At 43.4% G+C, this 23,303-nt stretch overlaps 1 protein-coding gene across 18 annotated transcripts in view; it reads left to right on the forward strand.

The window, feature by feature from the left end:
• CELF1 (CUGBP Elav-like family member 1) overlaps positions 1 to 23,303 on the forward strand; it is an 88,650-nt gene that overhangs the window by 27,972 nt on the left and 37,375 nt on the right. For 3 of the 18 annotated variants that reach the window (XM_060176422.1, XM_016186407.2, XM_060176423.1), the window contains exons 2-3: positions 16,195 to 16,291; positions 18,344 to 18,383. The exons of 11 other annotated variants lie outside the window; for them this stretch is intronic. The gene's annotated coding sequence lies outside the window, so the exon portion shown is untranslated. Of the gene's footprint in view, positions 1 to 1,011; positions 1,033 to 16,194; positions 16,292 to 18,343; positions 18,384 to 22,805; positions 22,879 to 23,303 lie in introns of those variants that run through there. 4 more of the 18 variants (XM_060176425.1, XM_060176427.1, XM_060176424.1 and 1 more) reach the window with 3 other exon arrangements.

The raw sequence follows: 23,303 nt of genomic DNA on the forward strand, positions 1-23,303 counted from the left end.
AGAGGAAGGGAAGACGGGAAAGTTAGACACCTCCAGACCTGCTTCACCGCTTGTGATGTGATTCCCTTGCAAGTGGGGAGCCATGGGCTCGAACCGGGATCCTTCTGCCGGTCCGTGCACCTTGCGTCACCTGTGCTCGACCTGTTGTGCTGCTACTGCCTGACTCCCGAGATAACTCTTCATAATGGTGAAGTGACCCCTACCATCTGGCCCCCTTTGGCTTTTTTTTTTTTTTACATAAGACACTATGCTGGGAAGTAAATTTTGAAAATTATTTGAGTGCTTATTTTTAACTTATGCCAATCAGAAAAAAACAGAGACCCCCCCAAAGTGGTCTTGAGATTTGGGATATGATACTCTCTCTAAAAACAGCAGGGGTTCAGTGAGGGTTAATACTTGTGCACACAAATGGGGAATAGCTCCTTTAGCATGTCAGATCACAGAATTTAAATGATAAACGCAGCCTCACAGCTACTACTCATCTGTTAAGAATCTGACCTAGTAAAATTTTTACAATGTCCTTTCTGTTTCCCATAGTTGAGAAATATCCTTGGTGTATGTTATTGAAATTATTGAGAAGTTCCTTGGCTGAAACAATCTCTCAAGCCTTTCTTCAAGTACCAGCGTGGTGTGTGTGTGTGTGTGTGTGTGTGTGTGTGTGTGTGTGTGTGTGTGTGTGTGTGTGTATTCAGGAGCAAGAGAACAGAATGCCTGTGTGTGAGATACTTGGGCTTTCACTAAGGGGCCCCTTTAGCGACCATGTATGGGTAAAGCTTTTTAGGTCCTTGCTCCTCCCTCTCAGCATGGAACAGAATCTGTTTTGCTGAAGCTGCTGTTCCACTTTTCAGCTTTCTATATTTGTACAGCAACAGCAGGAGCAACCCCCTAGCTGGGCGGTGTGACTGCCCCGTGCACCCATACTGGCTCTGGCCTGCTCGGGGCTCAGCCAGGGTCTGCAGGCTTTCTTTTTCCTTGTTGTCCTTCTGTCAGTCTGTACATTTCTTTGGGGGATTGGGTTTTCAAGTGAAAGAGGTAACCTGTCTTTGCTTTGTTATTTACAAATTGTAGGCAATGATGCAGAATCTCTGAGATGGAGTGGTGTGTGTGTGTGTGTGTGTGTATTGATTTCATGAGAGGGAGAAATCAACAGTTTGCCACATGTGGTATCCGGTATTGAACACAGGGCTTTAGGCATGTAAGTCCTGTGCTCTACGCACTTAGCAATTTCTCTGGCCTGAGAGGTGAGATTTGCATTATTAATATTTTTTGGGCTGGGAAGACAGCTTAATTGTTATATAAAAAGCTTCTCCTGCCTGAGGCACCAAAGGTCCCAGGTTCACTCCCCAGCACCAACATAAGCCAGAGCTGAACAGTGCTCTGGTAAATAAGTAAATACATACACACAGAAAGAGAGAGAGAGAGAGAGCTGGTAGATAAGTGTAGTATTGGAAATGAGCTTTGAGTTATTTTAGGAACTTAGTTTCTTAGGATAAGTGCAAAGTGCACATGGTGCAAAGTGCCAAGGACTGGCATAAGGATCCCGGTTCAAGCCCCCAGGTCCCCATCCCCCAGATCCCCATCCGCAGGGGAGTTGCTTCACAGGTGGTTGAAGCTGGTCTGTAGGTGTCTTATCTTTCTCTCCCCCTTTCTGTCTTCCCCTCCTCTCTCCATTTCTCTCTGGCCTATCCAACAACAACGACATCAATAACAACAATGATAAAAAACAACAAGGGCAACAAGGGGAAAAAATAGACTCCAGGAGCAGTGGATTCATGGTGAGCTCCAGCAGTAACCCTGGAGGCAAAAAAAAAAAACCAAAACAACTTAGTTTGATAATGTTGTAGTGTTCCCATTTAAAAAATATATGTCACAAAGATTAGCCTCTAATGGTAAAAATAAACTCCTTAGTTTGCATTAATCTCTTTTTATTTACTAGATCAGTGCTCAGCTCTATTTTATAGTAGTACAAGGGGTTGAACCTGGGACTTCAGAGCCTCAGGTATGAGAGTCTCTTTGCATAACTATTGTGTTCTCTATCTCTCCCCCATGCATATAAATCCATCCCCTCTTCCCTCCTTTCTCCTTTCCTTCCTCTGGGGTCATCAATGGCTGGAGCTCTGTGCAGGCATGACGAATCCAGGGCTCCTGGTGTCTTGTTTTTTTTTTTTTTTTTTCCTTTTTTTCCTTTTCTTTCCCTCTTTCAATTTTTATTTGACAGGACAGAGAAATTGAGAGGGCTGGGGAGATAGGGAGAGAAAAGATAGATAACCTGCAGAAAGGTTTTACCACTTGCAGGTGGGGAGCCAGGGGCTTGAACCCAGATCCTTGCATATGGTGATATGAAAGGATCAGCCCCCTAAATTTCTTGATATAAAGTGTGAGTATAAAGTTAAAGACATTATATATATATATATATATATATATATATATATATATATATATATATATATGTTTGTCTCTTTCTCCATATATCTATCTTCAGGGTTATTGCTGGGACTTGGTGCCTGTACTACAAATCCACTGCTCCTGGCAATTATATTTTACCCATTGTTGTTGGGTAGGACTGAGAGAAACTGATAGAGAGGGGGGGATAGAAAGCGGACACTCCCCCCCCCCCCCCCCCGTGGGGAGCCAGGGACTTGAACTGGGATCCTTGTGGCAGTCCTTGTGATTCGTATTATGTGTGCTTAACTGTGTCCCCAGTATATATCTTCTTCGATGGTGAGGTTGTCTAGGGCCATATCCTCTAGATTGACCATTAGTTGGGAAAGGAAATGTAGGAAATAACAGCCTGCTGCTTTGGCTTTGCAGGACCCCTGCTCTGTCTGCACTGATTCACAGAGTTCTCTAAGGTTTGGCCCTACAGGACTTGAAATGATTTTTGGTGTCATGTCTTTAAAGGGAAATGATATGAAGAGAGATTTCAAGCTATTTTCAAAGAAGAGTGTTGTGTTTGTGCTGCATTTTAAAAGCTTTCTTGGTTTGTTGTGAGGTATTCTAATTTGGTGGAAATGAATCCTTCGTTCTTGATCAACTTAGTCTAAATTCAAATTTGTTTCTACATTATGCTTTGTCCATTCCTCCCCTCCTCCACTGCCCATGAGTCATAAGCATGCAGAGTTGGGAATAGAACCTGTCAGCTGAGAAGGGATGAGACCGCTCTCTGCACATGTTCGCGATTGTGACCAACGAGGAAGAGAGCCTTTCAGTGCTGAAGAAATGCCCACACTGAGACAGCCCATTCCTTTGACTGGGTGGACGGATGCAGAGGTCTGTGCAGCCATTTGCTCTTGTATTTTTCAGCCTCTGACTTACTTAGGAATCTGTTTTGCACCTTGTCCACTGCTTAGTTTCATTTTTGAATTTCCTTTGAAGTGTCTCTATGACTTTGGTTTTGCAGGCCATGGCTAATTAATTCATTTACTGATGATAAGGAAGTGCAAAACAAATAGTAGATTCGTGGAGCGTTCCCGATAGTACTAGAGTATCTCTGCTAGTGCCAGTACTGAAGATAGAGAAACTAAAATTAGGGTTTTAAGATAATGCAGTTGGATAGTGTAGCTGCTTTGCCACGTGTGTGACCCAGGTTTGACCCTGGCCCCACCTGTACTGGGGGGAAGTTGGTACTGTGGGTGCTGTGTGTCCACCCCTATTTTGCACAGGCACCCCCCATTGCTGTCCAGAGCAGACAGCAACCAAAACCAACTGATAATAATCTTAGCTTCTTTTTCTAAAAAAATTTTTAATTATCTTTATTTATTGGATAGAGACAGCCAGAAACCCAGAGGGAAGGGGAAGGTAGAGAGGGAGAGAGAGACACCTGCAGCCCTGCTTCACCACTCGCGAAGCTCTCCCCCTGCAGGTGGGGACTGGGGGTTTGACCTGGGTCCTTGCACAGTGTAACCTGTGGGCTCAACCAGGAGCACCACCACCTGGCTTAATCTTAGCTTCTTTAACTCTTGTTCCTTGTGTGACACATCTTTAGGAGATAGGGCATGGGGGCAGCGCTGGGGGTAAAAGGGAGATTTTTGTCTTGTTCGTTAACTAAAAATGTGAATGTAGCAAGATAGCCAATCTTTTATTTCAAAAGAATCATGGGAGAATTATTGTTAGGTTGAGTTCTATCAGTGGAATATTGGGGAAATGTCATTCTATCTTAGACAATGTGATTGAATAGCACAAAAGTATTTTTGACACGGAAACAATCAACTCTACTGGTAGGTTTTGGCTGTGTCCTGATGTCTCAGATTAATAGCAGATTTTCCCAAGCCTTGGATATATACTGTCCTGTGTGTTTTTCTAGTATAAGAGATACATTCTGAAAAAAGACTAGACATAAAGAAGAGAGATTGGGCCTTTATTTGAGCTCTCTGTAGTCTGAGTAATATTATGGATGTTCTCTAATTTCGGTTTTGATTGATAGATCTCTCATTTTATAAAGAGCATATTTTTGTGAAGATGAAATCAAATCACTGATATGTTCAATTTTGTAGAACAGTGTCGCGCCCCCCCCCCCAGGGTTATTGTTGGGGCTCGGTGCCTGCACTACGAATCCACTGTTCCTGGAGGCCATTTTCTCCATTTTGTTGCCCTTGTTGTTGTCATTGTTGTTGGATAGAACAGAGAGAAATGGAGAGAGGAGAGGACGACAGAAAAGGGAGAGAAAGACAGATAGATACCTGCAGACCTGCCTCACTCACTGCCTGTGAAGCGACTCCCCTGCAAGTGGGCATCTGGGGGCTTGAAACGGGATTCTTACACCTGTCCTTGCACTTTGTGCCACCAGCACTTAACACGCAGCGCTACCACCTGACCCCCCCACCCCCACCCCTTTTTTAAAGGAGTGATTGGAAGGAGATGGTAGAGATCACATTAGTGGGTATTTAGACGAGAGAATACCTTTAGGAGCCTGTTTTGAGAGTGATGAAAGCAGGATAATTGAAAGCTGTTTCTTAAAAAGTGACAGTGGTAGAGAGAGCTACTTAGAGTTTGTCCTAGGGTTTTTTTTTTTGCCTTCTCAGAGAATTAGGCTATGTTACATACTCCATGATTAGCTAAAGCAAAGGTGTAATTTTGTCCTTTCTGGTATATAATTTATTTCAGGAAACAATCCTACAGAAATATTTTTCTGGTTATATGGGAGTATAAAATTAAAAATAGAAAGATATAACAAGGGAGATATCTCAGTGTTACAGCATAAGACTTGCGAAGATGCTCGCTGTCCACTCCATGGCATCACCTTGTGCCAGAGCTGAACAGTGTTCTGGCATCTCTTTTAGGAAAATAGGTAAACAAGTACACCTTAAAAAAAATAAATTAAATATAAAGTTTCCTCCTTTCCAATAATTGAGAATAATCCTCCCAAGACAAGACCATATGGAAGCATCTTGCATGAGTGCTCATGTGTTTGGGGTAAGATTGGAACAGATGGTACAGGCAGGACTCTTGGCTTCTTGGTCATGGGCTTTGGAGATAATGGAAGTTAGGTGCTAGATTAGTTCAAAGGACTGTTGCTCGTTGTGAGTATTGGGCATGTCTGTCCAAGAGGTGGAGTGAGTTCATTGAAAGGATATTGGCACACTGATGATGATAGGGAGATGGTGTGGAGATGCTCATTGGAATACCTGTTATTTGGTATGCCTCCCATTGAGATTAGGAGAGAGAGTTAAAATGGGGTGTGAGAGACACGATTCTAGATTCCTGGCCTCTTCTGCTCGCAAGAGCCTTCAAGAAGTCTGTGAGATTTTCTATTTAAGCTTGAAGCTGTTTTGATTCCTTTTTGAGATACTAGGCCAAAAGCTGTATTTATAGAACTTGTTTTGACATATTATCTCACCCTGTCCCTTGCCTTCTTACTGGAATTCAGCTAATGTTGCACTCTGTCTGGCAGGAAAGGTTGATTGAAGAAAGTATACACATAGATATACAGCTAAGTGATTGGAAATAGCTCCAAACTCTGTAAATAGGCCAGCTGTAAGATTTACAGTTCAAAGCTGCATGAACATCACTTGTGCTGCTAGGGTAGTTTCACATGATGGAAGTTTCCAGCTCATATGCGATATACTATTGGTTCAACTGTGGTAGCAGTTTCCAAACAAGTTTCAGGCAAAGCACGAAAAGAGAAAAAGTATGTGAATATCTGGCAAGTTTGATCCCCAGCAGAACATTTGCTAAAGATATCCTCTGCTCACCCCCTTCATTAATATGTAAATCAGCCATTTTTTAAGTATAAAAGTACCCAACAGCATGAATTTGAGATTTTCCTTTTCCTTTACTTTCCTTTTTTTTTTTTGCCTCCAGGGTCTACGAATCCACCGTTCCTGGATGTCTTTTTTTATTTTATTCTTTATTTTTCTTCCTCTTCCCACTGTTGAATAGGACAGAGAGAAATTGAGAGGGGTGAGAGAAAGATAAACACTTGCAGACTTGCTTCACCGCTTGTGAAGCGACCCCCCCCCCCCCCTGCAGGTGAGGAGCTGTGTGCACTTAACCCAGTGTGCTACCGCCAGTGCGCGGCCTCCCCCTACCCCCGTGCATTTTACACATTGAATTTACCAAATAGAATGCTGTGAATCCAGAAAATACAAGTCTTGTAGGTTGACTGCGTAGCTGGATCACTTAATCCATTCTCTCTAGTTTTCATTTAAAAATATTTTTAAAATTATTTTTATTTATTTCCTTTTGTTGCCCTTGTTTTATTGTTTTTATTGATGTTGTCGTTGTTAGATAGGACAGAAAGAAATGGACAGAAGAGGGGAAGACAGGGGGAGAGAAAGATAGACACCTGCAGACTTGCTTCACCGCTTGTGAAGCGACTCCCCTGCAGGTGGGGAGTCGGGGCTCGAACCGGGATCCTTAAGCCAGTTCTTGGCACTTTGCGCCACCTGTGCTGCGCCCGCTGTGCCACCTCCCAACTCCCTGTCTTTAGTTTTCTTTTTCTTTTTTTTTTTAAACATTTTATTTATTTATTTGTTTTCCCTTTTGTTGCCCTTGTTTAACATTATTGTGGTTATTGATGTGGTTGTTGTTGGATAGGACAGAGAGAAATGGAGAGAGGAGGGGAAGACAGAGAGGTGGAGAGAAAGATAGACACCTGCAGACCTACTCCACCACTTGTGAAGCAACTCCCCTGCAGATGGGGAGCCGGGGGCTCGAACCGGGATCCTTTAGCCAGTCCTTGAGCTTTGTGCCACGTGCACTTAACCCTGTTTAGTTTTCTTATCTGAAACATAGGGTGAGAATGCTAGTCATCTCTGAGTGCTCAGAAAAATAATTATGAAATCATTTCCAGAATGTTATGTATTACAGAGATAACACTTCAAAGACATCAAGATTACAAGATAATTTTAAAAGTTATTCTGACAGTATTTTAGAAAAAAAAATCCGATTCTGCCTACATGGTACTAACATATGGTGTAGCCCTGATGAGCTGCTCAAGTGGGCTGAAAGCAAATGCATTTGGAGACAGGAGCAGTGGTGACTCACCAGATGAAACGGACTTGGTCTTACGGCAGGGTGTGAAATGAAGGAGGAACTGGTGTTCTAAACACGCTAAGTTTGAGTCAGTACACATTAAGTATTACAGGAGAAATAGTCATTGGGCTTGTGTTTGGATGAGTGCATTGTAGCGAAGCCTTTCTCTTGCTTTTGAGCTCCCACTTACGGTACTCAGTAGGGAACTTCAGTAGGAAACTTTGCGTTCTCTGACTACACCGCCCCCTAAGCTTTTCTGCATACCACCATGGTATTTTCCTGACACTCAAACTATTCATTTGGTATAAATGAGAGTTATTACCTATGAAACAAGAAGAGAGAAGCCAAAGCACCACTCTAGCAATACACCTGAACATTTAGCCTTTTTGTGTCTGTGAAGGACAAAAGCCATTAGGCAAATATTTAACTTTGCTATGCTGGGAACCTTGGAATCAAACTAGAACAATAGAAAAATTAGTAAATTTTGCCCAGAGAAAGATACAGATTTGCAACAAACTTGTAATTGCTACTTCTAGCACCACCCAACCAACTCCCCCCTCCCCCAACTAATTTTACAGCCAAAGAAATAGCAGAAACTAAAGACTGGAATAAAGGGGCCAGGTGGTGGCGCACCTGGTTGAGCGCACATATTAGTGTGCAAGGACCCAGATTCAAGGCCCTGGTCCCCACATACAGAGGGGAAGCTTCACAAGTGGTGAAGCAGGGTTGCAGGTGTCGCTCTTATCTGTCTCCCCACTTCTCTCAATTTCTGGTTGTCTCTATCAAATAAATAAAAGTAATAATAATAAAAAAGAAGAAATACTGCTTAGGTGCTATATATAGTCATATGGAAGATCCTAACTAAACAGGAGACCCAGTAGATCAGGGACCTTCCCTCTCTGCACCACCTCCACCCCCCCACCTCCCATTTTTCTCTGTCAGAAGAGAAAATTACTGCCAGGAGCAGTGGATTTGTTCTGCCTGAAGCAAGCCCCACCGATAACCCTGCAGGCAAAACAACCAGTTGGAGAAAATAGAATTATGCTTTAGTCTGTTTAATTTTTTAATTGCCACTGAAGCTTTGTATTCCATTGCTCTTAATATTTTTTTTTCCCTTTTAATTTCAGATAGGAAGAAGCAGGGAGAAATGAGAGATTCTGCAGCATAGCTCCTTGGTGCCAAGCTGGTCTTCCCATGTGGTGCTGGGGGCTTGAACCTGGCTGGGTCTTTGTTTTAAGTAAACTATCTCTTGGTCCCAGAATTAAACTTTTTAAGTGCTTTAATGATAGTCTAGGTTATTCTTGTCCTCAACTCTGTATCTTTCTCTCAAAAAGGGAGAGAGACTGTAGCACTGGAAGTTGTCTGGATGCCTTCGTGCCCCCATGTGGTGTGCTCAGTGCTTGGACCTGGGCCTGTGTGTCCCAGGGGACGTCCCCTTGACCGTGGGAATATGTGCTTTCCTGGGTGTTGCTGAGCTTGCTTTTATGAGAGACAGCAGAGCACTCACTGCCCAGTTAGGTTGTATTGAGCATCAAACCCGGACCCCCAGATGTACAAACTTTGCACTTCACACCTGAGTCACCCCCCACCCCCACACTCAGAATGGTTGTGTTTTTGCCACTTTTTTTTCTTCCCCCTCCAGGGTTATTGCTGGGGCTCAGTGCCTGCGCTACAAATCCACTGCTTCTGGAGGCCATTTTCCCATTTTGTTGCCCTTGTTGTTGTTATTATTATTGTTGTCATTGCTGTTGTTGTTAGATAGGACAGAGAACTCGAGAGAGGAGGGGAGACAGAGGGGGAGATAAAGACACCTGCAGACCTGCTTAACTGCTTGTGAAGTGACCTCCCTCCAGGTGGGGAGCCAGGAGCTCGAACCAGGATCCTTACTCCAGTCCTTGAGCTTCACGACATGTGCACTTAACCTGCTGCACTACCGCCCGATTCCCTAATTTTAATTAATTAATTTTTTTAAAATGGTCGTTTCATTTATTCTAGTAGAGAGGTCAGAGCACCACTGACATGCAGAACCGGGGATCAAACACGGGACCTCGTATTTCCAAATGCAGACCTCTACCTCTGAGCCACCCAACTGGCTGTTACAAACAAACAAAAATATTTTTTTAATTGCTTAAAAGGCTTATTTATTGATCGATTAGAAGAAAGAAAATCACAGTATCACTCTGGCACATGTGGTGACAGGGCTTGAACTTAGGCCCTCATGCATGCAAGTCCAACACAACAGCTGCTGTGTCACTTTTCGGGCCACTACAACAAAATCAAAAATTGGGGTGGGAGTGTTATTAATGAAAGAATGAGCAGGGGCTGTCCAGTGGAGAGGGAGATTAGGTAGAGGTCTGTTTATAAACTTTCGACTGGGTCAGGGAGAGGATAACTAAATGACTCGTCTATAAAAAGACAGAAGCCCTAAATTTAAGTCTGAATCATGAAAATAGTAGCCAGCAGCTGGTGTGAGTGTGCGTGTGTGTCTGGGGGTGGGGTAATGAGATTCTAATGCACCCCCCACAGGGAAAGTGTTAAGTATTATCTCTGCTGCTGGAGACATGAGAAAACAAGCCTGGTGTGGAGCAAGCAACTTATGATGGAGGGAGCTACTCTGGGAATGATGAGACTAGAAAGGAGGTCTTTCGAGTATTTGAGTGTATTTATTTACTCTCCATAACCACTCCTATTTTGCAAGTGAGCCAAATAGTAGCTAGCATCTTGTCATTCAGCCTGGAGTCCTACTCACTTGTTGCGTCGTTTCATTTATTGTACTAGCTCTTTAGGTAGAGTCTACCCAGTGTGAGTTGTAACATGCCCGGGAACCTGGATTAGAATCTGGTGGCAACTACTATTTCCTTGCTACAACTCTCGCGGGAGGAAAGGTAGCTTGGTTTCTCAGGGTAAATTCTGTTGCATTTTCGTACCAGTCTCAGTTGGAACTTTGCTTGGTGACAAACTGGATAAGCTAGGAACGCTTCCCGGTGAATCCTTTCTCTGGTTACTAAGGAATGGGGAAGGACTTGCAGGTTTTCAGAGTAATAAGCATGACTGTTTCATTCAGCCAGCTATTGATACAGTAGTAAAAGGAAAGAAACAAAGAGCTGAGGAGATAGCTCAGTCTGATAGAGCACAGAACTTGCATACCTGAGACTCACCCCAACACTTGTCAGAATTGAGCCACATTGTGGTCTCTTCTTATAGACAAGACTTAAAAAAAATTTATAAACAGGAAACATTGCGCACATGGCGCGAAGCGCACGAGCCTGTGTAAAGCCCCAAAGCCCCGGCTCCCCACCTGCAGGGGAGCCGCCTCACAGGCGGTGAAGCAGGTCTGCAGGTGTCTGTCTTTCTCTCCCCTTCTCTGTCTTCCCCTCCTCTCTGTCCTATCCAACAGTGACAGTAACAACACCAACAATAACTACAACAATAAAACATCAAGGGGAACAAAAGGGAATAAAATATTTAAAAAAATATTAGAGAAAGGGGAAACATTGACAAAACCATAGGATAGAGGGGTGTAACTCCACACAGTTCCCACCACCAGAAGTCCATATCCCACCCCCTCCCCTGATAGCTTTCCCAATCTTTATCCCTCTGGGAGTATCGACCCAAGGTCATTGTGGGATGCTGATGGTGGAAGGTCTGGCTTCTGTAATTGCTTCCCCGCCGAACATGGGCGTTGACTGATTGATCCATACTCCCAGCCTCCTCTCTCTTTCCCTAGTGGGGAAGGGTTCTGGGGAAGCGGAGCTCCAGGACACATTGGTGGTGTTGTCTGTCCAGGGAGGTCTGGTCAGTATCCTGCTAGCATCTGGAACCTGGTGGCTTTTTTCCCCCTGAGGCTGACATCTGATATACGGGTGGATCCAAGTTATTGTCTGGGGAGATGATGTCATGGCTGGAAAAGGAACAGAAAGCTGGATCAGGGAAGAGAGTAGCTCCCTAATATGGGAAAGGGATATAAATATTGTTGACTGTAAACCCCACCTATTTGATTTGGTCTTCCATATAGCCAAGACTTTTCCCCTTAAATTTATTAATTTTATTTGATAGAGACAGCCAGAAATTGAGAGGAACGGACACAGAGAGAGATAGACCCGCAGCCCTGCTTCACCATTTGCAAAGCTTTCCCCCTGCAGGTGGGGACCAGAGGCTCGAACCTGAGTCCTTGCACATTGTAGCATGTTCACTCAACCCGGTGCGCCACTACCTGGCCCCCAATAAATCATTTTTTAGAAAAAGACACGATGGCATATCAAGCAGTCTACAAAGTTAGCACTTCAATTTCTTAACTAGGTTTGAATGTACAATTTTCCTTATCATTTCTGTAATTTGCCTTTCTCTTACATTTTGAAGTGTGTACTGTGGATATATTAGACGCTCAGAGTGAGGCCACAGAAATTGTGAGTTCTTTCTGTGGTATCACATTATGTGGGAGCTGAGCAGATCTCGGTCTTTTTAGTGAAGGCAAACCTGCTTCAAATCCCCAATCTCCCTGCAGAGGGGAAGCTTCATGAGAGGTGAGCCAGTGATGCAGGTGTTATCTCTCTCTCCATATGTACACACACATACGTATGTATCTCCCCCTTCTCTGTCAGTTCCTGTCCTTATCCAATAAATTAATAAATACTGTCGTTTTTTATCTTGCTTTATTATCTTTTTGGATACAGTCAGCCAGAAATCAGGAGGGAATGGGTGATAGGAAGAGAGACAGGTAGCTGCTACACTACTGCTTCACCACTTGAAAAACTTTCCCCTTGCAGATGGGGACCAAGGGCCTGAACCCAGGTCCTCGCACATTGTAACGTGTGCTCAACCTGGTGTGCCACCCACCACCTTGCCCCCCAGTTTCTTTTTTCTCTATCAAAAACAAATACATATGTCATATGCAGTTCCAATACATACTCCCAAACCAAATATAAACTCTTCTCTGGATGTTTCTCTTTCTGTGAGGAAATTGTAGTCGTTTGCCTTTTAGAGGTCTTTGTGTCATTGCATTGCCAATTACAAGGATAAAACTATAGGTTGGGGAGCCGGGCGGTAGCGCTGTGGGTTAAATGCACATGGTGTAAGGCGCAAGGGCCGGAGTAAGGATCCCAGTTCGAGCCCCCGGCTCCCCACCTGCAGGGGGCCCTTTTGCAGGTGGTGAAGCAGGTCTGTAGGTGTCTTTCCTCGTCTGTCTTATCCATCTCTCTCAATTTCTCTTCAGCGATAACCCTGAAGGCAAAAAACACCCCAGAACTTTATAGGTAGGGGCCAGGTGGTGACATACCTGGTTAAGTGCTCACATTACAGTGCGCAAGGACCCAGGTTCAAACCTGTAGTCCCCACATGCAGAGGAAAAGCTTTATGAGTGGTAAAGCAGTGCTGCAGGTGTCTTTCTCCCTATTTCTCCTCCCCACTTCAATTTCTCTGTCTCTATCAAAAAAAAAAATTACATAGGCAGTTGTATTCTGAATTTCTTGGTATACCACAAGCAGATAATGCCTGTTACCATTAGTGCTAACGTAACCGTCCTTTTCTTTACATTATTATTATTATTATTATTATTATTATTATTATTATTATTATTATTCAAGGAAGGTAGAGGCAGTGTTAATATAAATTTATTTCTGCGGCACTCCAGGGAAATACAGGCTTTGCCACATAACATACACATTTTGTTTGGTTTCCATAGAAATGAAAGCTGTAAACAAGAATCGCCTCAAACCAGAAGCTTTGAGTTTGCTTTCCCTAGGATTTCTGTTCTTTTACAGAGGAGGCAACAGAATCCAGGAAAAGCAAAACAGGGAAGCAAAGGTTTTAGAATAGTTTCTTGTTTGTTAAGATTCTTGCTGTTGTCCTTAAATTGACAAGAACCTGTATGGTGGAAGAGATTCTCGATCCTTTTTCATTGTGTTTGAGTTTTTCTTTAAACAGCTTTCTGGGGAGTCGGGCAGTAGCACAGCAGGTTAAGTGCATGTGGCATGAAGTGCAAGGACCAGCGTAAGGATCCCAGTTCGAGTCCCTGGCTCCCCACCTGTAGGGGAGTCACTTCACAGGTGGTGAAGCAGGTCTGCAGGTGTCTGTCTTTCTCTCCCCCTGTCTTCCCCACCTCTTTCCATTTCTCTCTGTCCTATCTAACAACAACGACAACAATAATAACTACAACAATAAAACAAGGGCAACAAGAAAATAAATATTAAAAAAAAAACTTTCTGGAGGAGGGGCTGAGTGTTGGTGCACCTGGATGAGCACATGTGTTACAAAGCACAAGGACCCAGGTTCGAGCCCCTGGTCCCCCCGCCCCCTGCAGGGGGAAAGCTTTGCAAGTGGTGAGGCAGGGCTGTGAGTGTCTCTCAATCACCCCCTTCTCTCTCGATTCTGGCTGTCTCTATCCAATAAACAAATAAAACTTAAAAAAAAAAAAAGCCAAAAAGAAAAAAAGGTTTTCGAGGACCAGGAGATGGTGAAGTGGGTAAAGTCTGGACCTGGATGTGTGAGGTCTTGAGTTTGATTTCAGACATCACATATGCTAGTGTTGCGGTTCCATAGTGTAGCAGTAAAGTTTCGAGACCTCCTTTGAATCTGGAAAGGTGGCAGTCGTTGACTATGTGGGTCATAGTCTGTCTGTAGCCGCAGGGGCAGTTCGGGTCGTCTCTGGCTCCCCAGCGATGGAACATAGCGGTGCACCGGCCATGGCCTGTTCGATAGCGATTGAGGAGGGCCCAGTCATAAACATCAGGCTCAACCTGACGCTGTTGACTGGCTACGGAAGAAGGGCAAACGCTAGAAGAAGAAGTGTAGCAGTGATCACGTCTGCTTTACACATATGCTAGAGTGATGCTCTGGTTCTTTCTCTTTACCTATATCTTTTGTATTAATAAAGAGATCTGTCAGGAGTCATTGACAACAACAACGATAAACAAGGGCAACAAAAAGGAAAAAATAGCCTCCAGGAGCAGTGGATTCGTAGTGCAGGCACTGAACCCCAGCGATAACCCTGGAGTCCAAAAAAGAAAGAAAGAAAAAAACAGGGACCAGGTAGGCACACATCCCCACACCTGGGTTCCCTCCTGCAGAAGGAAGCTTCACGAAGCAGTGTGGCAGGTGTCTCCTCTGTGTGTGTACACACACAGGCCCACCTCACTTTTAAAAAATATTTTTTTATTTATTATTGGACAGGGACAGAGAAATTGAGAGGGGAGGGGAAGATAGGGAGAGACACCTACAGCCCTGCTTCACCAGTCATGTCATCTTTCCCTCTGCAGGTGGGGACTAAGGCCTTGAACTTGGGTCCTTGTGCACTATAATGTATGCACTTAACCAGATGTGCCACAGCCTGGCCCCACCTGTCTCACTATTTAAAATAATAATTGAAAGAAAGGATGGCCAGGTGGTGCGCACCTGGTTGAGTGCATGTTACAGTGCGCAAGGACCCAGGTTCAAGCCCCCGTCCCCAACTGCAGGGGGAAAGCGTCACAAGTGGTGAAGCAGAGCTGCAGGTGTCTCTCTGCCTCTCACCCTCTTTATCTCCTATCTCCCTCTTCCCTCTTGATTTCTGGCTGTCCCTATCTAATAAAGATAGATTTCTTAAAAATTAAGTAAATAATAGAAAGAAAGCAGGCAGGCCACTGTTAGTGGTGGAGTTGCCATGCAGGCACACAATTCATGTATAAGAGGCAGGGTTTGGAAAAATAAGAAAACAAAGCAGAACTTGGACTGGGTTTGGTTGCAGTTATTAAAACATCCTGGGGAGGGGGGTGGGGATTCACGTCCTGGAACATGATGGCGGAGGAGGGCCTAGTGGGGGCTGAATTGTTATGTGAAAAACAAATATTACACATGTACAAACTACTGTATTTTACTGTTAACTGTAAACCATTAATCCCTCCAATAAAGGGTGGGGGGAGTCTTGAGCCCCCCTAGCTACCACTTTGGGAGCACTGTGCAAAGGAGAAGCTTCTTTCTGTCTTTTCCCTACCTCCCTTCTTTCTGTCTGTTAACTTTTACCTTAAAAAAAATTCACTGGGGGTGCATTTGTGAAGCCCCAGCAAAATCCTTAACAGTAAAAATAAATTAAAAAAATTAATGGAAACTAGTAGCACTTCTGAAATTTACTTTTAAAAAGTAAGAGCTGATGAAATAGCTCACTTGGTTGTGCACTGCTTTGCCAGGCAGGCTGCCCTGGGTTGAGCCTGGCTTCCACCACATTGAAGGGAGGTAGACAGAGACAGAGGGAGAGAGAGAAATAGACAGGCAGACATACAGACATACAGACAAACAGACACACACATCCCATCCCATCCCCTCCCCTCCCCTCCTCTCCCTCATTGCAGGAAGCTTCAACTCTGATAGCTCTCTCTTCCCCTCCCTCTCTTTTTGTCTTTAAAAATGAAATAAACACTTTGATATCTGTATTTTATGCCACTCTGAAATATTTGCAAGGGGTCAGGGGAGGCAGAGTGTAGTGTCTCATGGTTCCAAATCTAGCTTTGTGTTTTGTCCTTTTGTCATTACAATGTAGGCACCTTTGATGACAGGAACAATTCTCTCTCTGTAGCCAGGGCTAGACAGAGGCAGAGCTGGCAGGAATTGTAGATTAGAAGTTGGTAGGAATTTGAGCAGCTCTCTAGAATCAATCTTTACTTGCAAGTTGTTTAAAAATAAATTGGTTTTTGTGATTCCTTTGCCTTTACCTTAAGTTAACTTCCCCATCTTTGATTATTTTGGTTTCAGTGGTTCCCCACTGCCCTAGGGCTGCCCAAGATGCATTTACACAGTCAGGAGCTTGGTTGCCTTTGAAGTGTTGTGTGCCCGGCACCTACTTACTCAGGTAGGTAGCTCTGGGGGATAGTGATGCCTCTCCGCACTAATAACAGGATCCTGATTGCTCGAAGGGCTGTATAACCATGAGCGTTACTGTGGTTTCCTGTCCAGAAGCCAGTGCTAAAAAAAATTGTTTTGGTGACTTGGTTGTACTGAAACACACCTTCATCCTCATACACTCTAGCCTGTGTTTTGTAATTTATTTTGGGACAGTTCCCCAATTGAACTTTTTATTTTATTTTATTTTCTAAAACTTTATTTATTTGTTAGGAATGATTGGGGGGGGAGGGAGGGAGGGGGAGAGAGAGAGGGAGGGAGGGGGAGAGAGAGAGAGAGAGGGAACACACCAGACATCACTCTGGTACATGTACTGCTGGGACTCCTGGACCTCATGCTTGAGAGTCTTAATGCCTTATCCAGTGCACCACCTTCTGGACCACTGATTAAGCTTTTAGAATACTCAGTCCCATTTCTTTTAGGTTGATGGTGCTTTTAAATTATCCCAGAGATGTTAATGTTAGATGAAACTTTAAGATACTGTATATTTAATATGGGAATGGGGGTTTTCTACCCCCTTAAACTTTAACCCTAGTTGACAAAGACATTTTTCTTTTATTCCCTTTTGTTGCCATTGTTTTATTGTTGTAGTTGTTATTGATGTTGTCATCATTGGATAGGAGAGAGAATTGGAGAGAGGAGGGGAAGACAGAGAGGGAGAAAGCTAGATACCTGCAGACCTGCTCCACCACCTGTGAAGCGACTCCCCTGCAGGTGGGGACAATGACATTTTTCTTTGCAAAGAAGTTATATAGTTGGGTGGATCCTGGGAGGTGGTGCACTGTCAAGCATAATGCCCCAAACTTGACCTCTGGCATTGCATGTGACAGATTAATGCTCTCTGTCTCATGTGACTCTCTTGTATGTAATAAGTAAAAAAAATATTTTTAAAGATCTTATTTTTTTATAAATATTTTAAAACTTTATTTATTATTTTTTAATATTTATTTTCCCTTTTTGTTGCCCTTGTTGTTTTTCTATTGTTGTAGTTATTATTGTTGTTGTTATTGATGCCATCATTGTTGGATAGGACAGAGAGAAATGGAGAGAGGAGGGGAAGACAGAGAGGAGGAGAGAAAGACACCTGCAGTCCTGCTTCAACGCCTGTGAAGCGACTACCCTGCAGGTGGGGAGCCGGGGCTCGAACCAGGATCCTTACGCCGGTCCTTGCGCTTTGCGCCACATGCGCTTTGTGCCACATGCGCTTAACCCACTGCACTACCGCCCGACTCCCGATCTTATTTATTAATGAGAAAGAACGAGATATCACTCTGGTACACGTGCTGCCGGGGATTGAACTCAGGACCTCATGCTTGAGAGTCCAGTGCTTTATCCACTACTCCATCTGCCGGACCACATAAATCTTTAAAAAGTTAAATTATACCACTAGAGAAAGATAGAAACATGCTGGAGGTATAGATCCACCTGCCAATGTCTATGTCCAGGCCAGACCTTCCACCTTCTGTACCCCATAAAATTTTTTGGTCCATAATCCCAGAGGAGTAAATGCTAGGGGAAGATGACCCTAGGGCTCGGAGCTCCAATTTCATCAGGACTTGGAGAGAGAAAAGAGGGCAGGAGAAGGACACTCAGAAGTAGTGGGTGTGACTTAAAAGGAAGAAAAGGCAGAGCCATGGGGGGGGGGGGGGCAAATAGCAGGGATAGATAGCATAATGGTTATGCACAAAGGCTCTCATGTCTGCTGCCAGGTTCAGTCCCCTGCACCACACCACCCTAAGCCAGAGCTGAGCAGTGTTCTGGACACACACACACTTTTATAGAAATAATATTCAGCCCATATCTGTGATCTTGGAAGTTTCTAACAGAGGGAATAGGGAAACAGAAGTTTGGTGGTGGGAAAGGTGTGGGATTGTACCCCTGTTAATTTATAAATCCATATTAAATCACTAATGAAGAATTTAAAAATGAAATTATATATTTGGAATTATAGAATATGTAGGCACAGCCTACTCCACTTATTTTTCTTTCCTTGGTTTTTTAGAGTGAAGACATAGTCCAGAGAGGGAAGTGTAAAGCTGCAGGTATGGGCTAACCGGATGCGTTGTGGTCCTTTTTTTTTTTTTTGCTGCTGTGTGTGGGGTGCTTCTTGCATGAGTTTTGTGGTGCAGATCTACATTTTGGGATGTAATTCCCTTCCTAGGAGCGAGATAGCTTCTTGCTCTTTCCCAGCTCCTTTTCCTTTGCTGTTTCCTAAGTCAGGCTTATTTCCCACTTGAACTAGCTATTGTCTAATTTTTTTTGTTTTTAAGATCTTATTTATTCATGAGAAAGGTAAGAGGAGAGAGAGAGAGAGAGAGAGAGAGAGAGAGAGAGAGAGAACCAGACATCACTCTGGTACATGTGCTGCCGAGGATTGAACTCAGGACCTCATGCTTGAGAGTCCGTGCTTTCCACTGCGCCACCTCCCGGACCACGCTGTTGTTTAATTGTAACAGCAGGCCTGTTGAGGGGTTGGGGGTGGGCTTGAGAGTATGACTGTGTGGCACCAAGCTTAACACACAGCAGGGCTTCCCCAGCATCCCACCATCTACTTTATGACTGGGAGAGTTCAAGTCAGTGGATTTCACAAAGATAATGCTACACTGTAGTAATCAGACCCCCCCCCCCCCATACAGTGCCTTAAAAACTAAAAAAAACAATACAAACAAAGAAAAAGAACACCACCAGTGTCAGAACTTTCCCTGCCTCCCTCTCTCTGTGTTTTGTTTAACAGTCCATTCACCTGGTCCCATGCGTCTGAGGGTAGAAGTTTCATGAGCAGTGGAGCAATGCTTTGGTGTCTCTCTCTTACCTCTGTCTCTCACCCTACTGAGAGATAGCTCACTTGGTAAAGCACATGCTTAAAGACCCCAGTTGGGCTGAGGAGATAGCATAATGATTGAGCAAAGAACCGTCCATGCCTGAGGCTCCAAGATCCTAGGTTCAATCCCCAGCACCTCCCTAAGCTAGAGCTACACAGTGCTCTGGCAAAAAAAAAAATCAAGACCCAAGTTCAGGCCCCTAGCTACCACGTAGCAGCACAAAAGTATTGTCTTCCCAGAGTACTGGAATTGCACAGGGTACAGCCCTAACAAGTTAAAAATAAAAATAAAGCACTGAAGCTTGAATAAAACATAAACTTACAATATATTGTTACTTAGAATTGTACATAAGTTCCAGAGCTAGTTTGGAGTCTAAAAATAATCTGACAAAACAATCTCTGTGGGTTAAGGTTAGTCACGGAAATTCCAAGGAAAGCTCTGAACTTTTGACTTTTGTTGAGAGCACTAAGCATTGTAGAGGGTCTTTAGTAGTCCTTATCTTTGACACAGCACTGATCGCAGAGCAGTAGTAAAGATGAAAGGTCTGAGGAGGAATTGGAAAATGTTTTATATTTCAGAAAAGATGTAGTTCCTACCACCTTCACCCTGCCATATTCTCTTGGCAAATTGCACATAATTTTGCAAGCAACCAACTGCATATAATAATTACTGAACTTAGTGCTTTTAGTTTTATTTGAAATAGAAAATAATTTTTTTCCTACAATATTTCTAGTCCATTATCTCCCCCTCCTCCTTGCTTGGCCTTTGTTGGATCTGTGCAGTTTTCCCCCAAAAGGCCATTTCTTTCTTTTTTCTCCCAGATAGGTATAGACACAATGATGTTCCAAGGTGGTGACTGGGGGTTCTAACTCAGGTCCTTTGTGCACTCTACTGGGTGAGCTATCTCCTGGACTCATTCATCCATCCATCCATCCTTCCTTCCTTCCTTCCTTCCTTCCTTCCTTCCATCCTCCCTCCCTCCCTCCCTCCCTCCCTCCCTCCCTCCCCCTCTCCCTTTCTTCCTTTCTTTCTTTCTTTCTTTCTTTCTTTCTTTCTTTCTTTCTTTCTTTCTTTCTTTCTTTCTTTCAATAGTCTCTTATTGGAAACCCACAAATATTCCTTTTTGTTTTAAATTAACATTTCTGCAAAAACTCCCACAAAATGAGGCACAGATAATAATGTGTTGCCACGTTTCTGCATATTGAAGATCCTCACTGGGGGCTTTGTGGAATCCTAGTAGTTACATCAGAAGTTGTTGGCTTCTGTAGTGAAATTTAAATTCATAAAATTTTATTTATCTACTTGGGAGAAAAAAGAAGAGTAAGAAAACCAGATCGGATCATTAGCTCTGGCTTATGTGGCGGCAGGGTTGGCCTTTTTCTCATGTTTGAGGGTCCAGTCTCTTACTCACCGCATCCCCAACCAGGCTGCTTTTTTATTTTTTTTTTTAAAGATTTATTATGTATCAGAGTTTCATATGAGATAGAGAGAGGGAGAAGGACCCAGGTTGTGTGTGTGGTGTTGGTGGTGTTGGTGGAGCTACAGTACCTCACTGGTACGTGCCGTGCAGCACCAGGGGACTAAACTGGGGGCCGCAGGCATGTAAATCTGATGAGCAGTTGAGCTGTTCACCAAGCTGGACCAATTCTAAGTTCTAAATGTGCTGGTTTTTTTAAAAAAATTTTTTAAAGATAGAGTACAAGTTGAAGGGGTGTGGGGGAGACAGATGAAGAGAGACATCCAAAGGCCTGCTTCATCACTTGAGTGGACCAGGGACTTGAACCTAGGTCTTTGCACACTGTAATGTGTGCACTTAGCCAGGTGTGCCACTGCCTGGCCCCCTAAATGTGCTGTTCTTCTGAATGTTTTCCTTATCTGTTGGGTTCTTTGTATTATATAGCAGGCTGATTGCCCCAGTACTCGTATTAAGTTGTTACCCTTAGGGAAAAAAAGAGAATATTCAAGATAAGGGAAAACACCAGAGTACTGGGGACACAGCAGCAAAGTCACAGCTTGTGCAGAGGGGGAGAGGTTATTACCGCAGCAGCTGAGGGAAGTTAAGGCTGCCTTTGCAGTGGGCCCTGATATAACTTGCTTGTCTTTTCCTTTTTTTTTTTTTTTTTTTTTTTGTGGGGAAACTTTGGATTGTGTTTCTGATAAGGAAATCTGAAGGAAAAAGAATTTGGAGGGAAGTTTTCTACACATAACTTAATCCTATGTTTTAATTTCCTCCTAACATCTGCATTTTTGTATTCCCAACAATTGTGTTTATTATCATGTAGCTGTGACCCTTTCCCAAAACTAAATGACTCATGATTAACTTCTGTGCTGCCTTTCCTAACGAGTGTGTTGAATTTAATTGTACTCAGATAATTCTTTTGACCTGCCTAAAAAAAAGCCAACAATTTCTGATGTAACTCCTAGGATTCCACAAAGCCCCCAGTCAGGATCTTCAATATGCAAAAATGCAATAACCTAAACTGATTATTATCTATGTGGCATCTCATTTTGTGGGGGGTTTTGTTTTGTTTTTGCAAAAAAAAAAAAAAGTTAAGTATAATTGAAAACAAAAAAGAAATCTTTGTGGATTTCCAAAAGAGACCATTCAATTAAAAAAAAAAAAAGTCCAGGGCCAGGAGATAGGCAGCCCAATAGAGTGCAAAGAACTTGAGTTAAAGCCCCTGGTCGCCACCTCTGAACCTCAAGTGTTTGTTGCTTAGACATCTGTGGTGCAGGGCATTAAACTTGGAACCTCATGGTTGAAAGCTTTATCCACTGTACCACCTCCCCAGGCCTCATCATTATTATTCAGATGTATTTATTTATGAGGAGAAAGAACCAGAGCACCATTATGGTACATGTGATACCTGGACTTGAACTGATGTCCTCATGCTCGAGAGTTCATTATCTTACTCAGCACCACCCCCTTGGTGCTTAGCTTTAGCTTCAGGTGGTGCTGGGGAATTGAACTTAGGACCTCATGACCTCAAGCATAAAAATCTATTGCATAAACCACCACATTATGTCCTTGGCTAGAAGCCACATTCTTGGAGAATAATAAAAATACAACAACCACTAATTGAATTCCTTAAAATTTGTTGATTCTTTTTTATAGAAATCTTTGAACTGGGTGGGGAGGGGGAGCTTAATTGGTTGTTTATTGATCTCACAGTTTCCAGTTGGTCCAGATAGCTTGCTATATAGGAAGCAGTGTGTGATCAGCTCCATGTGCATGAGAGAAACTAGGACAAACCCAGCAGTAACCTAACCAGTCCCAGGTAGGGTTACCATCTTCTGCCTGTCTGCCAGTCAGAGCTCTGTGAGTAGTCTGCAGTGTGCCAGTTGTGGTCTTTCACTAGCAGCCTGTTTTACCTCCTCCTTTAATAAAATGCAAATAAGCCTCTGCTCCTTCTAGCTCTAAATGAGTAGATCAGATAAATCAGAGTCTGGGAAGATAAGAAAAAGCAGTGAGCTTCTGTTATAGTTCTAGATTTGGCACAAGTTTATCTGGGCAAAACCCAACTTCTACCCTCCTCAGTAAGATGCCAATAGGTTTAAGCCACTGTTGCTTAGAATAGAACTTTTTAGCTTATGCCATGACACACTGTACAGTCTAAAGATTGTTAGTTTACCTCTTTACAGACTAAGCAATAACCTCTTCATTTCAAAGTTCCCTGTGATGTGAACTGAGCATAAGCGAAGTGAAAGCTTTGAGGTAAGGCAACCCTTATGATACAGATGGAAAGGAAGCCTGTGCAAGTTGGGAGACTTTGGGGAAATGGTTTGAGTTACGCCTAAATATTGAAATGCCACCACTTGTTTGGAGAGATGTGGTGCTAAATGGAGAACGCCTTGACTGTGAAGTAGATCCTTCTCTGCTGCTCACCCATATTAGAAGTTTTATATGTGCCTTCACTAATCTTGGTCCTAGCAACAGCTTAAAGGAGGATAGAGAATGAAGAACCAGTCTAGACTACATTTCATTAGCCTTCCCTTACGTGTTTTGAGTGTCCCTAGTAGACCGTATTCTTTTTCACTGTGTATCACTGTGGCAACCTCTATGATTTGTTTCTTTATTATAGTCGTCTTCCCCCTCCATCTAAACCAGAATACTGCTAAGCTCCTCTAGTTTATAGTGGT

The sequence above is a fragment of the Erinaceus europaeus genome, chromosome 17 (genome assembly GCF_950295315.1).
Source record: "Erinaceus europaeus chromosome 17, mEriEur2.1, whole genome shotgun sequence".
In the NCBI taxonomy this organism is placed as follows: domain Eukaryota; kingdom Metazoa; phylum Chordata; class Mammalia; order Eulipotyphla; family Erinaceidae; genus Erinaceus; species Erinaceus europaeus.